Source organism: Callithrix jacchus, chromosome 4 (assembly GCF_049354715.1).
Source record: "Callithrix jacchus isolate 240 chromosome 4, calJac240_pri, whole genome shotgun sequence".
Lineage (NCBI taxonomy): Eukaryota > Metazoa > Chordata > Mammalia > Primates > Cebidae > Callithrix > Callithrix jacchus.
The window spans coordinates 29290547-29306604 of NC_133505.1; the positions used below are offsets into that span (position 1 = coordinate 29290547).

Consider the following 16058-nt stretch of genomic DNA (forward strand, 5'->3'; position numbering starts at 1 on the left):
TTGAATAGCATTTTTGCTTGGTATAGAGTTCTAGATTGGCAATTATTTTCTTTCAGCACATTTTTCTTTTCTTATCTTTATTTCTTATTTTTTTTTAGAAAGGGTCTATGTTGCCCAGACTGGTCTCAAACCCTTGGGCTCAAGTGATACTCCTGCCTTGGCCTTCCAAATAGCTGAGATTATAGGTGTGAGCTACCACACCTAGCTCTTTCAGCACTTTTAAAATGTTATTTGATTGTCCTCTATCTTCCACCATCTCAGTTGAGAAATGAATTTAAGTCTTTTGTTGCTTTTATAACTATTGTGCCTTTTTAAAATCTAACTGCCTGAAAGATTTTCATTTGTTTTTGATTTTAACAATTTGGCTATAATGTGCTTAGGCTGTATTTTTAAAATTCATCTTACTTTAGGTTTGTAGGCTTGAATCTAAGGCTTGTCTTTTAATAATTTCAGATAATTTTGTAGCTCATTATTTATTAAAATATTTCTTCTGACCTAACATGGTTTGGCTTTGTATCCTCACCCAGATCTCATCTTGAATTTTAATCTGAATTGTATTCCCCATATGTTAGGAGAGGGACTTCATGGAAGGTGATTGAATTATGGGGGGCAGTTCCCCCATGCTGTTCTCATGATGGTGAGTTCTCACAAGATCTGATAGTTCTGTGAGGGGCTTCCCCAATCCCTGTATTCTGCACTTCTCTCATTCTTCTTCCTGCCACCATGTGAAGAAGGACAAGTTTCCTTCCTCTTTCACCATGGTTGTAAGTTTCCTGAAGCTTCTCCAACCATGCAGAACTGTGAGTCAATTAAACCTCTTTCCTTTATAAATTACAAGGTCTCAGGCAGTTATTTATAGCAGCATGAAAAGATACTGATACATAACCCATTCTTGTACTTTTCTCTTTTGCAGACTTTAATTTTAAAAGTACACAGTGCTTTCTTTTCTTTATTTCCCACCTTTTTACACATAATGCTTCAGTTTGGATATTTTGTCTTCACTTTTCTTCTAGTTCACTATTAATTTGGTCTTGCATGGCTAATTTGCTCTTTTGAGTACTTAATTTCAGTTTTGAATTTTCAGTTCTAATATTTCTATTTTTATGGCAAATTTTCTAGTAAAATTCTCCATTTTTTCTCTATTATCTTGACATTTTGTTTTGTTTTGTTTTTTGGTCTTTTTTTTTTTTTTTTGAGATGAAGTTTTTACTCTTGTTTCCCAGGCCAGAGTGCAATGGTACATTCTCAGCTCACTGCAACCTCCACCTTCCTGGTTGAAGCGATTCCCTGCCTCAGCCTCCCAGGTAGCCACGATTACAGGCACCTGCCACCTTGACCATTTGGCTTTCCTTGAAACTGTTTTTATTGTGTTTTTTCTATTGTTGTTTTTCAGTCATAAGGTATGCCATGCCTAGTAACTTTTTATTAAATGTTGGGCATTGTGTATGAATATTTTTAGGGGTTGTGGATGATTTTATCTTACCTTCCTTCAGAGATTACTATTCTCTTTGATAGCAAATCAAGTAGGCAATTAATGCTCTGTTCCCTTCAGAGACTAAGGTGATTATAGGCTCAGTTAACTTCTAGATCAACCCCGACTCGTTGGGCATAGCATCTAAGTATTTCACCTGATGACTTACGGATGCCTGACATCTAATATCTCCCTTTTCAGCAATAAGCGATTACCAAAACCTGTGCACTACTTATTAGAGGTTTTTATCTGGCCTCCAACCTCCATCCCAGCACAACCTGAGAATTCAGCAAATGTCTTCAGGCAAGTCCAACAAAGTATCAGGGCCAGTTTCTCAATTCTCTTTTCTTATAAAAATCAAGCTTCTATGACTCTTTGTCTTTCTAGTGTGAGATGGTAAAAGGCTTCATTGGTTTCTCTGCTTCTTAGTAGTAATCCTCTCCCTGATCCCTTTGCTTGAATTCTTCATTTCTTTTCTTGCTCTATATCTAGAATTTTAAAATGTCCTAAGGAGAAAAGTGACTGCATAATGTCAGCTCAATTCTCTGTATGGTTCTCTTTTCTCCAAGATTTTGTCCCCTTAATTCCTATTTTCCTCTGTAGCTTTTTGATTACTTAAAACATATATTTAAAATATATATTTATCTAACCTTTCTAGCTGTTCATAGAAGAAGCATTGTTCCATCTGAACTATTCCATCACACCTGAAAGTTAGTTTTGTTTTTTTGAGATGGAGTCTCACTCTGTTGCTCAGGCCAGAGTGCAATGGCACAACCTTGGCTCACTGCAACCCCTGCCTCTCCAGTTCAAGCAATTCTCCCACCTCAGCCTCCCGGGATTACAGGCTATCTACAGGAGTTCAAGACCTAACCTGCCATCATGCTAGGTTAATTTTTTTGTATTTTTGTAGAGAGGGAGTTTCACCATGTTGGCCAGGCTGGTCTTGAACTCCTGACCTCAGGTGATCCACCCACCTCGGCCTCCCAAAGTGCTGGAATTACAGGTGTGAGCCACCGCACCTGGCCCAGTTATCTTTTTTAAACTAAAATTTTATAATGTTCTACTCAGCTTGAGTTCTTTTTTCCCTACAGAATAAAATTGAAACTTCTTACTAGGTCAGAGAAGTTCCTTTGTACCACCTAGTGTTAGCATATCTTTCTACCCTCATCTTCTGCTACTCCCTATAACTCAGTCAAATTGAACTGTTCATGAATCCTCAAATATACCATGCTCTTCCACCTTTTTAAAGCCTTTGCACATGCACATCTCTTGCTAAAAATTCCCTTTCCCCTCTTCCCAAGCTACTACTGATCATTAAGACTCATCTTAAATGCCACTTCCTCTATGAAGCTTTGCCTGTGCTCCAAGAAAAAAGTTGGATACTCCTTCTTTTAAATATCTATGTTGATACTACTATTTAAACAGTTTCCTTGTTATAATGTATGTTAATCCATTTATCTTCTCCAGTGGACTCTGAGATACTTGAAGGTTCAAGAATGACATTATGATTACTTGTATCTTCAATGTCCAGAATAGTGGTTGGCATATATTAATCTCAAGTTTCAGAGTCCTCATGGTACAGTTCTCACTAAAAGCCCTTGGAATTCTTTTCTACCTGTCATCTCAATCAATCTACTTTTCCTGCTTTCCTTCAGAGTCAAACTTTTGCCACAAATGGTCTGTAACTCTGCCTTAATTACCTCAATTTCCACAATATCAAAGATGTCTTTTACTAAAATTTGGCAATAGCCCTTATGACTTTACAAAAACAAAACTCTTGAAATTGCCCAAAATTTCCTTCTAACTATACACCTCATTTTTTATGAATTGATTCTGTGAACTTCAGAATTGATGTACACTTTATTTGAAAATCATTTGTATATATATTTTTCTGTCAGACTATTAAAAATTAATAGTACAAATTTTGTGTGTATTAATGCCACAAAAAGTCTTAAACTTAGTAAGTCAGATAAAGAATGAAGGCCATCTTCAATGATCTTACCACAGTTCTATCCTTCTATGTCTCCTTTTTATAAGCTGAGACTGCTTACTATCATCTTCAAATCTCTTTCCTCACAGGGAAGAGACAATATCCCCATCTGGCTCTATACTACTTCTACTTCTATGTGTTAAATCATGTGGGAATGAAGGAGAATTCAAAGGGTAAACAGTACAAATATTATTGGATTTAGCCAGAAGAGGAAATAGTAATCAGGGTAGGACAAGCTGCAGGATGAAAAATGCCAGTATCATTTTGACCATTGAGATAGCATCAGGGATTTCATAATAACCAAAAAGATTGGTGATAGTCACAGCAATTTCAACCTTTCTGGTGTTCAGAATCATGACATAGGGACTGAGGATATGAGTACCTCAAATTACTAAGTAAAGATCCATGTTGTCTATTTGGCTGAGGTTGATAACAGGTAGAAACTAAACTGAGAAGTGGGGTAGGAGAAGAGAAAACAAGCAAAAGAATAAGAGGAAGTTGTACTAGATGACTGGCTAAAAAGGTATACTGCTCCTTAATATGAGTTGAACACTAGTCACAGGATCAAGAGCAAATCAGGAAGGAGTAGGAAGAACTGCTTCATCTCAAAGTGGCTAAGCATGAAATTGCCTCTGGAGTTCCTAGTCCTACCCAGTTTACTCCCATCCCAGAATGGAAATAGTGTTTGGCACCATGTAAACTTTTCTAGCTCCTCTTTTTCTTCTCATTATGTGGCCATTCTCTCTTATTCTCTATTTTTATCCCTCTTCCATCACTTCTATTCAGAGTCTCATTTACTTAACTTATTTCAATCATTACCTATTTTCAGATGTCTCTTTTGCTGCCTTCTGGAGTGTAGGCAATTATCTAATCCATAGATCTCTAGTTTTATCCTGTGTACTAAGACCCACGTATTTTAAATTTCTTACTAAATATTACCATCTTACAAAATTCCTCAGTAAAATACTAGCAAGCTGACTTCAATTGCCCATCAAAAATATTACTCAGCATGACCAAGTGAGATTTGTCCCTGAGATGCAAGATAAGTTCAGCATATACAAATCAATCAATGTCATATGCTACATAAACAGAATGTAAGATAAAACATACGATCATCTCAAAAGATGCAGAAAAGCATTTGACAAAGTCCAACATCCATTTATGATAAACACTCAACAAAATAGGAATAGACAGAAATTCCCTCAACATATCAGGTCATTTACAAAAAGCTTACAGCTAACATCATAATCAATGGAGAAAAACTTAAAGTTTTTCCTCTAAGATCCATTGTAAAGCAAGAATGCCCAGCCAGGTGCGGTGGCTCAAGCCTGTAATCCCATCACTTTGGGAGACCGAGGCGGGTGGATCACGAGGTCAAGAGATTGAGACCATCCTGGTCAACATGGTGAAACCCCGTCTCTACTAAAAATATAAAAAAAATTAGCTGGGCATGGTGGCGTGTGCCTGTAATCCCAGCTACTCGGGAGGCTGAGGCAGGAGAATTGCCTGAACCCAGGAGGCGGAGGTTGCAGTGAGCCGAGATCATGCCATTGCACTCCAGCCTGGGTAACAAGAGCGAAACTCCGTCTCAAAAAAAAACAAAAGAATGCCCATTATCACTACTTTTATTCAACCTAATACTAGAAGTACTAGTAAGAGCAATTAGACAGGAAAAAGAAATAAAAAGTATCCACTTGGAAAGAAGAAATAAAATTATCCCTATTTTCAGATTGGCATGATTCTATATGTAGAAATACTAAAGGCTCCAGAAAAAAAAAAACTTGGTTTAATAAATTCATTAAAGTTGTAGAATATAAAATCAGGATACAAAAATCAGTTGCATTTATATACACCAACAACAAACCATCTGAAAGAAAATCAAGAAAATAATCCTATTTATGATAGCATCAAAAAGAATAAAATAGTTAGGAATTAATGTGACCCAAAAATGAAAGATCACTGATAACTAAAAAACATTGATTTTAAAAAATTGAAGAAGACACAAATAAATGGAAAGATATTCTATGTTTACAGATTGGAAAACATTAATATTATTAAAATGTCCATACTACAATAAGTAATCTACAGATTCAATGAAATTTCTACAAAAATTTCAATGACATTTTTCTCAAAAATAGAAAAACCTATTCTAGAATTTGTATGAAACCATAAAAGACCATGAATAGCAAAAGCAGTCTTGAGAAATGAAAATAAAGTTGGAGGAATTACATTTTCTGATTTCAAATTATATTACAAAGTTGTAATATCTAAACAGTATGATATTGGCATAAAACCACACATATAGACCAATGGATCAGAATAGGGAGCTCAGAAATAAACCCACACATTTAGCATCAACTGACCTTCAACAAGGACACCAGTAAGAAACAACAGAAAAAGCATAGTCTCTTCAACAAATGGTGCTGAGAAAACTGGGTATCCACAGACCAATGCCTGTCTCCCCTTTTTAAACACCATATACAAAATCAGCTCAAATGGATTAAAGATTTAAGTGTGACCTGATGCTATAAAACTTCTAGAAATAAGTTAGGAGAAAAGCCTTTGGCTTTGGCAATGACTTTTTATATAACATCAAAAATTCAGGCAACAGAAGCAAAAATAAACAAGTGGGACTGTATCAAATGGAAAAGCTTCTACATAGCAAAGGTAACAATCAACAATGATTTTTTAACATAACATCAAAAATTCAGGCAACAGAAGCAAAAATAAACAAGTGGGACTGTATCAAATGGAAAAGCTTCTACATAGCAAAGGTAACAATCAACAATGATTTTTTAACATAACATCAAAAATTCAGGCAACAGAAGCAAAAATAAACAAGTGGGACTGTATCAAACGGAAAAGCTTCTACATAGCAAAGGTAACAACAAAATGAAAAGGCAATCTATGAATTGGAAGAAAATATTTGCAAACCATATATCTGGTTAGGGGTTAATATCTACAATATATAAGAAATTCACACAACTCAATAACAATAAGCAAACAACCTGATTTAAAAATGAGCAAAGGATTTGAACAGACATTTTTCTGAGGAATACATACCAATGGCCAACAGATACATGAAAAGATAATCAACAACTCTAATCATCAAGGAGATACAAATTAAGACTACTATGAGATATCACCTCACACCTGTTTGGATGGCCATTATCAAAAAGACAAGTGAAAAGTGTTAGTGAGGGTATGGAGAAAGGGAACCATATACTCTATTTGTGGAGATGTAAATTGGTACAGCCCCATTTATAAAAAAATAGCACAGAGGTTTCTTAAAAAATTAAAAATAGAGGGCCAGGCGTGGTGGCTCAAGCCTGTAATCCCAGCACTTTGGGAGGCCGAGGCGGGTGGATCACGAGGTCAGGAGATTAAGACCATCTTGGTCAACATGGTGAAACCCCGTCTCTACTAAAACTACAAAAAATTAGCTGGGCATGGTGGCGTGTGCCTGTAATCCCAGCTACTCAGGAGGCTGAGGCAGGAGAATTGCCTGAACTCAGGAGACAGAGGTTGCAGTGAGCTGAGATCACGCCATTGCACTCCAGCCTGGGTAACAAGAGCGAAACTCCATCTCAAAAAAAAAGAAAATTAAAAATAGAATTGTCACATTATCTAGCTCTCCCACTTCTGGGTATATACCCAAAGACAATGAAATCAGTACCTCAAAGAGATAATCAGAACTCCCATGTGCACTGCAGCATAATTCATAACAGCTAAGATATAGAAACAACCTGTGTCCGTTGATGGATGAATGGATAAAGAAAATGTGATGTATGTATGTGTGTGTGTGTATATATATATATATGCACACCTACATACACACACCCAATGGACTATTAGGCAGCCTTAAGAAGGAGATCCTGTTATTTACAACAACATGGATGAAGTTGGAGGACATTATGCTAAGTGAAATAAGCCACGCACAGAAAGAAAACCAGTTCATGATCTCACTTACATGTGGAATCTAAAAAAGTCATACAGGAAACAGAGAGTAGAACAGTGTTTCCCAGGGGCAGAGAGTTGGGAAAACAGGAAGATGTTGGTCAAAGGGTACAAAGTTGCAGTTCTATAGGATGAAGGAGTTTAGCAATCTCATGTACAGCATGGTGACCACAGTTAATAATACTGTGTTGTACACTGGAAATTTGCTCAGAGACCTCAAGTGCTCTCGCTCTAAAACAAACAAAAAAAATGGGATGACTATGTGAGGAGATGAATGTATAATTTAAATGACTTTAGTAATCATTTCACTATGTATATGTGTTTCAAAATATCACGTTAGGCCAGACGCAGTGGCTCACGCCTATAATCCCAATATTTTGGGAGGCCGAGGCAGATGGATCACCTGAGATCAGGAGTCCGAGACCAGCCTGGCCAACATGGTGAAGCCCTGTCTCTACTAAAAATACAAAAATTAGCCAGACATGATGACAGGCACCTGTAGCCCCAGCTACTCAGGAGGCTGAAGCAGAAGAATCGCTTGAACTCAGGCAATGGAGGTTGCAGTGAGCCGAGACCACACCACTGCACTCCAGCCTGAACAAGAGAGTGAGACCATGTCTCAAGAAAATAAAAATAGAACAAAATATCATGTTGCACACCTGAAATATATGAAATTTTAAAATTATCTCAATATCCTTCTTTATCTCAAAATCAGACTCATCATTTCCCCCTCAAACCTTTTCTGACTTCCCTATTTCTTTTACTGTTTAACCACCCTGGCTATCACAGGCTGTGAGGCTGAGTCTGTGTAAAGAACCATTTATCTAGCAGTGGTGACTACACAATATAATCACCTGGGGAGCTTTCAAAATATACAAATACCTGCACTGAACCCCAGACAAATGGAATCAAAATCACCCAGGGTAGTGTGAAGTCTGTCCCAGTCCTAGTCTGGGCTTTTGTTTCTCATCTGTAAAATGTATATATTATTTTCTATATGGAGTTGTTGTGAAGATGAAAAATAAACTATGTAATACACCTACCACAATACCTGGTACATAACTGGGGCTCAGTGAATGGTTTCTATTAATAAGAATAATATCTTTATTTTCCTGTTATTCTGATTGCTGAAGTTCATGGTAACTCTCACTTCTCTGGGTCCTCATTCCCTACATTCAGTTATGCCACACTTTATCAATTAAAATTGTAAAATACCACTGGACTCATTCTCTGCTTCAAAACCTTTCTCTCCCACAGTTTAGTATGAGAAATTTTAAATGCATAACAAAGTTGAAAAAATTGTATAGCGAAAAAATGTGCATATACCCACCACCTAGGTTCTACCATGAACATGTTAACTACACTTGCTTTATCACATATATCTTCATCCATTGATCTTAGTTTCTGATACAATTCAAAGTAGATTACAGACATCAGTGTACTGCCTTAAATAAAATCATTAAGTGGAGTTCCATGTTTACAGATTTTTCTGTGACAAAACTTACATATAATGTGCACAAATCTTACATGTACATTTAGTGATTCATTTTACAAATGAATATACCCTTTGAACCCAAATTCCTAAAAGATAGAGAATATTACCATTATCCCAAAAAGTTTTCTCATGCTTTGCCCATCAGTGGCCACCTTTCCTCCACAAAACAACTGCTGTTCCATTTTTTTCCAACACAGAGGAGTTTTGTCAGGCCCGTATTAATTCACACCAACCTAGACTATTAAGTAGTCTTCAAACTGGTTTTCCTGCCTCAACTAGCACTCTTTACCTTTAATTTACCTTTCATTCAGATGCTACAATAATCTCCTAAAGCACCACTTTGTCATGTCACCACTCTACCCTGCACCATTTCATAAGCTCCCATTGCCTGTAAAGTCCAAGCTGCCCCCAGCCTATTTTTAGCTTCATCCCTATCACTCCTGAAGTATAAAACTTTGAACTTCTTTCAAGGCATGACACACTTCCTTGGGTTTAGTTAGTTGTAGAAAACTGGACTGTAAGCATCTTGAAAACTGAAGTGGTGTCCTAAGTATCTTTTTATCCACTCAGCATGTGATGACATTTCCTTGCACATAATTGGCAGCCAATAGATGGCTGGAATGCATGGAATAAGCTCACAGTTAAATTTTAAGAAGGAAATGAATGAGTCCTTTAATTCTCTGATGCTGCCCTGGCATTAACTTGGATTGGTTATATTTACTGTTTTTATCTCATAAGAATGTGGTGAGGTCACTGTGTAACAATTCCTCAAAAAACCCTGTAAGATTCAGATATTAAAAAGAGAGAGGGATGTAAGGGGAATCCACTGAAAATTTCTGATTAGAATTTTACAGTGTGATCTTATGCTTCAAAGATTGAAATTTTGATTTTTAAAGTTAGTTCTTGTCTTGTCGAATTAAAAACTAACTCTCCAGTTCCAAAGATACAGTCTAGAGCAGTGGATCTCAACCTAGGCTGCATATTAGAAGCATCTGGGGAGCTTTTAAGACTTACTGGTGCCCGCACTCCATCCCTAGCCATTTTGATTCCATTTGCCTGGGGTTCAGAGCAGGCGTTAGTATGTTTTGAAAGCTCCCAAGGTGATTCTAATGTGTAGTCACCACTGCTAGATGAATGGTTCCTCACACGGACTCAGCCTCACAGCCTGTGATAAATACACAAGCAAATTTACTGCCACCTCCTCTCCCTCCAGAGACCCAATGTGAAAAGAAAGAGAAAATTCCTAGTGAAAGAGGAGAATTTGTTTTGTACCACTCCTGGCAGAGTACGGCATGTGTGTGTATGCACCACAGAAGAGAGGTGTGGGTCTTTGCAGCAGCTACAGGTTCTCAGATAGCAGGGTCCTTTCTTTTAGAGCTGCAGAAAGGCTAGGTCAGCAGCTGCCAGGCAGGAAAGGTAGTTGCATAAGGTTTGTGTGAATCCTGTTGCCTCAGGCTGTCCCAGTGAGAGGCCATAGTGCCTCCTAGTTATGTGGGAAATGACTCTCAGAGAGTAGGGGAAGGTTATTTTCTCAGCAAAAATAACCATCAAACCTTTTAAAATACAGATGCTGAAAATAGCCACATACTACTTGTATTTCAAACATAAAGTTGGGGCCTCTCTCATGGAAGGGTACATGTAGATGTGTAACTCAAGTTTATAGGTAACAACCAAAGTACCCCAGGGCTCCCCAGCCCTTTCTTTTTAGGGCAGTAATGGAAAATAGTAGTCTTCCATATGTTGGGTAAACTGAAGGCAATGGTGAGAGGGCATCTGTGTGGAACTTAGTAAAAAAAAATGAATTATTAGTATTATATGATTAAAAGAAACTAAAATGCTAAGTATACAGAAAAATATTAAATGTTGAGTTTGTTTAAAATCTCCAAATAAAATATGATCAAAATTTTAATGAGAAAATGAACTTGTCTTTTTAGTATAATTCTTTTTCTTCTAAACCCCAGTGGGTTTTTATACCCTTCAGTTTTATCATTGGTCCCTGCTGAGCTCACTGTTCCCTTATCCCACTCTCATTACCACTGCCCTGTCCCTCCCAAAGGGCAACCACTCTATTTTGTTTCATGCGTATTTTTTTGTTTGTGCTCTTATAAAATGTGCTTTGTTGCTTTGTATGATGTACTTTTAATTTGTGTAGATACAGCATTGTGCTCTACCTCATTCTATTAATTCACTTTGTTTTCAATCAGCACTGTTTTTTCAGCTCAATCCAAAGTGTACTGTGTATTTTTCAACCACTGCTTCCCATTGCTACATGGCGCTCCATGGAGTGCGGGCACACGGTTCACCTACCCACATGCAGGCTGCTTTCAATGCCTTGTCACCACGAAGAGCATTCATTTTCTGCAACTGAAGGAAACTGCTTTCCTATCCTCAACTGGAATTCAGATTGCTTGCTTCTTTAAGTCAAACTTCTTTAAGTCTAATAACTAGCTACTCTTATTGTGGAATGCAAGTGTTAAATCATAATGCAAATGGATTTCCAGTTCAACTGAACTTTTTCTTTGTTTTTAGAGATAAGGTCTTGCTATGTTGCTTAGACCAGAGTATAGTGGCTAGTCGCAGACATGATCATAGCATACTACAGCCTTGAACTCCTGGGCACAGGCAATCCTCCAGCCTCAGCCTCTCGAGTAGCTGGGACTACAGGTGTGAGTCATTGCACCTGGCTAAAGCTGAACTTTTTTAAATCAAGTATTCAAAAATAATATTTTTTCCTCAAGCATACCATTATACTTGTAACCCTGTTGTTTTGAATAATTCTGCTTAAAGATTCAAATCATAACCCCAGTAGGTATCCCCAAAGAGCTTTGCCGTGCTCCATTTTCCCAGATTTTGCTGTGATTCCTTAAATTTTATCAGTACATGATAACATAACTTTAACTCTTACAATTTTCCTGTCCCAATTGAAAGTTACCACTGTAAACATCGTTTGCAGTTGTCTTGTGTTGCTTACCTGTCTTTTCTAACTGTTAACAGATCTGACCTGTTAAAGGTGGGGAGTCTGCCACTGAGAATGGCAAGAGGTAGCTGGTTTCTTTTCTCCTTTTGCAGTCTGGCTGCTATCCTTCCTCCCACCTTGCAGACAATGGTTTCTGACCCTTCTCTGGGATAGACAATTAGAAGTGAGGAGAGGAAAAAAGAGGCACAAACTTTTTGCTACTGCCAGAGTTGCATTGCTCTCTTTGGATGTAACAAAAGTTTAAAACTGGGGTTTTCTCATCTGTGATACCCTTGTTGTAGGTAATACACTCTCCTCCAGCTCAAAATTAAGATCTTGCCTCACCCCCTTCCTCAGAGGAACTGGCAGTATTTGCAGACTCTTTTCATTGAGTGTCTTTTGTCCCTCAACTTAGTCTTTGGGTGGACCTAAGTCACTCCCTGGTTTGTTCTTGCACAAAATCTGCCCCTGGTCCTTGAGCTCCATGCAGGCATGTTTTAGGACCCTCCTACCACAACAGAAATCTCTCCTTGACCAGCTTTGAAAAGCAGCTGACCAGCTCAGTTCCCACCTCTCCTGATTCCTGATTAAGAGGCAGAGGCCAGTCCTCTATGAGTTCTCTGTTTCTCCCATACCGTAAGAGAACACACATTTCTGCATTCCCATCAAAGCTCCATTCCCAGGGCTTCAGGAGAGTTTAGATAGTTTCATCCTCCAGCATTTCCACATGGAGAGATAGTGAGACTCACAGAACATCAGCAGTTCTCTCCAAAACACTCTCCAAGTTTCCTTCAGTCTCCACTGACACAGGTGAGGGGTGGGACATCGTCTCACTGGCTCTCTGCCTCTCCTTTCTGCATGCCCTGCACAGTTGTGGTCATCACACTTCACTCTGGCATTGCGTGTCCAGGGTCTTAGGATCTCAGCTGAAAGTTTCTTGGAACATTCTGTTGCATGTACATTATGATGTCTAGGCTGTGGCGGGTTGACAGCTTTTGATGAAAACAAGAGAAGTTGACAGGAAAACAAAAGCATGCACACTGTGTAAAAACCTGTGGTCCAGCTTGTCTATGATTCTGCTCCTAGCATGGTCCCCTCCTGCAAAGTGTACCTGCTCTCTGTAAAAATGACATTAAAAATAAGGAAAATCCCAGCTTCTCTTAGCAGCCATATTCAGCTCTATTTCTTATATTAATGCATTCTTTTTGAGGCCTATTTTTTTGTGAGTTTTCTGGAAGGAAGAAAGGGCCAGGGTAGGGGTTCATTATCAGAAAAAGGTTCTTGGCCCAGACCCCAAGAGTGGGTTGTTTGATCTCTCACAAGAAAGAATTTAGGGTCTTTATTTAGTTAGCAGCATTAACTTGTTCCCTCAACCTTAAATATCTTGTGACCAAGACTGCCCAATCCCCTGAGAATGTCACCCAGAAGGTTTGGCTTTATCTAGCCTCTATTCAGGATGGGGGCACTCTGTTTAGGACCACCCTGAAAGGTTCACTAAAGCACCGCGAGCTCCTCCAGAGCTAAGAGCAGGAGAAGCAATACCATCCCAACACACAGAAAACACCAGACTTGAATGGGCAAGATTCCAGCATGAACTATGAGATCCGCAATGTCCAGTTATTAGGGGATGTTACCCCAGGAAGGTGCTGAAGTCAGCCTATGACACAAAGCAGAGGACTTGCAACCAAGGGCTTAACATTTCTTTAAAAACAAACAAATGAGTTTTCCTGGCAAGATGGCCACATAGGAACAGCTTTGGTGTACAGCTCCCAGTAAGAGAGCTGCAGAAGGCAGGTGATCTCCACATTTCCAACTGAGGTACCAGGTTCATCTAATTGGGATTGATTATGCAGGGAGTGCAGCCCAAGGAGAACAAGCAGAGGCAGGGTGGGGCATCACCTCATACAGGAAGTGCAAGGGGCCGGAACTCCTACTCCTAGCCAAGGGAAGCCATTAGGGACTTTTCCTGGCACTCTGGCACTCTGGATTAGATACTGTGTTTTTCCCACAGTCTTCACAACCTGCAGACCAGGAGATTCCCTCTGGTGCCTACAATACCAGACCCCCTTGTTTCCAGCACAAAACTGTGTGGCCATTTGGGAAGACACTGAGCTAGCTGCAGCAGTTTTTTTTTTCTCCATACCCTAGTGGTGCCTGGAATGCCACCAAGACAGAGCCACTCATTCCCCTGAAAAAGGGGGCTGAAGCCAGAAAGCCAAGTGATCTGGCTTGGCAGGTCCCACCATCAGGAAGACCAGTAAGCTAAGATCCACTTGCTTGAAATTCTCGCACCCAGCAGAACAGTCTGAGCTCCACCTGGGACGTTCAAGCTCGGTGTGTGGAGGGACATCTGCCATTGGTGAGGCTCAGGTAGGCAGTTTTCACCTCACCTATGTAAACAAAGTTGCCAGGAAGTTTACACAGCAACTGTGCAGAGCCCGCAGCAGCTGAGCAAGGCCACCGTGTCACTAGACTCACTCCTCGCTAGGCAGGGCATCTCTGAAAAAAGGCAGCAGCCCATCAGGGACTTATAAATAAAGACCCCACCTTCCTGGAACAGAGCACCTGGGAAAAGGGTGGTTGTGGGTACAGGTTCAACAGACTTAAATGTCCCTGCCCAGCGGCTCTGAAAGGAGCAACAGATTTTCCAGGACAGTGCTTGAGCACTGACAAGGGACAGACTATCTCTTCAAGTGGCTCCCTGACCCCCGTGTATCCTGACTGGGAGACACCATCCTGCAGGGGCTGACAGACACATACAAGAGAGCTCTGGCTGACATCTGGCAGGTACTCCTCTGGAATGAAACTACCAGAGGAAGAAACAGGCAGAAACCTTTGCTGTTCTGCAACCCCCATTGGTGAGTCCAGGGCAAGCAGGGTCTGGGGTTGACCTCCAGCAAACTCCAGCAGACCTGCAACAGAGGGGCTTGACTGTTAGAAGGAGAACTAACAAACAGAAAGAAATAGTTTCAACATCAACAGAAAGTATGTCCACTCAGAGACCCCATCCAACGGTCACCAACTTCAAAGACCAAAGGTAGATAAATCCACAAAGATGGGAAGAAACCAGAACAAAAAGGCTGAGAACTCCAAAAACACAATGCCTCTTCTCCTCCAAGGGATCACAACTCCTCACCAGCAAGGGAACAAAACTGGATGGAGAATCAGTTTGATGAATTAAAAGAAGCAGGCTTCAGAAAGTAGGTAATAACAAGCTTCTGTAAGCTAAAGGAGCATGTTCTAACCCAATGCAAGGAAGCTAAGAAAGTAGCTAAGAAAGTTGAAAAAAGGTAAGACAAAATATTAACTAGAATACCTAGTCTAGAGAAGAACATGAATGACTTGATGGAGCTAAAAAACACAGCATGAGAACTTCGTGAAGCATACACAAGTTTCAATAGTCAAATTGGTCAAGCAGAAGAAAGGATATCAGAGACTGAGGATCAACTCAATGAAATAAAGTGAGAAGGCAAGATTAGAGAAAAAAGAGTGAAAAGAAATGAATAAAGCCTCCAAGAAATATGGGAGTATGAGAAAAGACCAAATCTATATTTGATTGGTGTACCTGAAAGTAATAGGGAGAATAAAACCAAGTTAGAAAATACTCTTCAGGAGAACTTCCAGGAGAAGAGAACTTCCCCAACCTAGCAAGGCAGGTCAACATTCAAATTCTGGAAATACAGAGAACATCACGAAGATACTCCTCCAGAAGAGAAATACCAAGACACAGAATCGTCAGATTCACCAAGGTTGAAATGAAGGAAAAAATGCTAAGGGCAGCCAAAGAGAAGGGTTGGGTTACCCAGAAAGTGAGATCCATCAGACTTACAGAGGATTTCTTGGCAGAAACCCTACAAGCCAGAAGACAGTGGGGGTCAATATTCAACATTCTTAAAGAAAAGAATTTTCCACTCAGAATTTCATATCCAGTCAAACTAAGCTTTAAGCAAAAGAGAAATAAAATTGTTTATGGATAAGCAACTGCTGAGAGATTTTGTCACCACCAGGTCTACCTTACGAGAGCTCCTGAAGGAAGCAATAAACATGGAAAGGAACAACCAGTATCAGCCACTACAAAAACATGCCAAATTGTAAAGACAATTGACATTATGAAGAAACTGCATCAACTAACAGGCAAAACAACCAGCTAGCATCAAAATGGCAGGATCAAATTCACACACAACAATAT

The 16058-nt window shown here is 39.4% G+C and overlaps 1 long non-coding RNA gene across 3 annotated transcripts in view; it reads right to left on the reverse strand.

Moving 5' to 3' along the window:
- Nucleotides 1-16058, reverse strand: part of LOC144582053 (uncharacterized) — a 61757-nt gene that overhangs the window by 15710 nt on the left and 29989 nt on the right. The window contains exon 4 of one of the 3 annotated variants that reach the window (XR_013533850.1): nt 5529-12861. The exons of the other annotated variants lie outside the window; for them this stretch is intronic. This is a non-coding gene — a long non-coding RNA (uncharacterized LOC144582053). Of the gene's footprint in view, nt 1-5528; nt 12862-16058 lie in introns of those variants that run through there. 3 annotated transcript variants of the gene reach the window in all.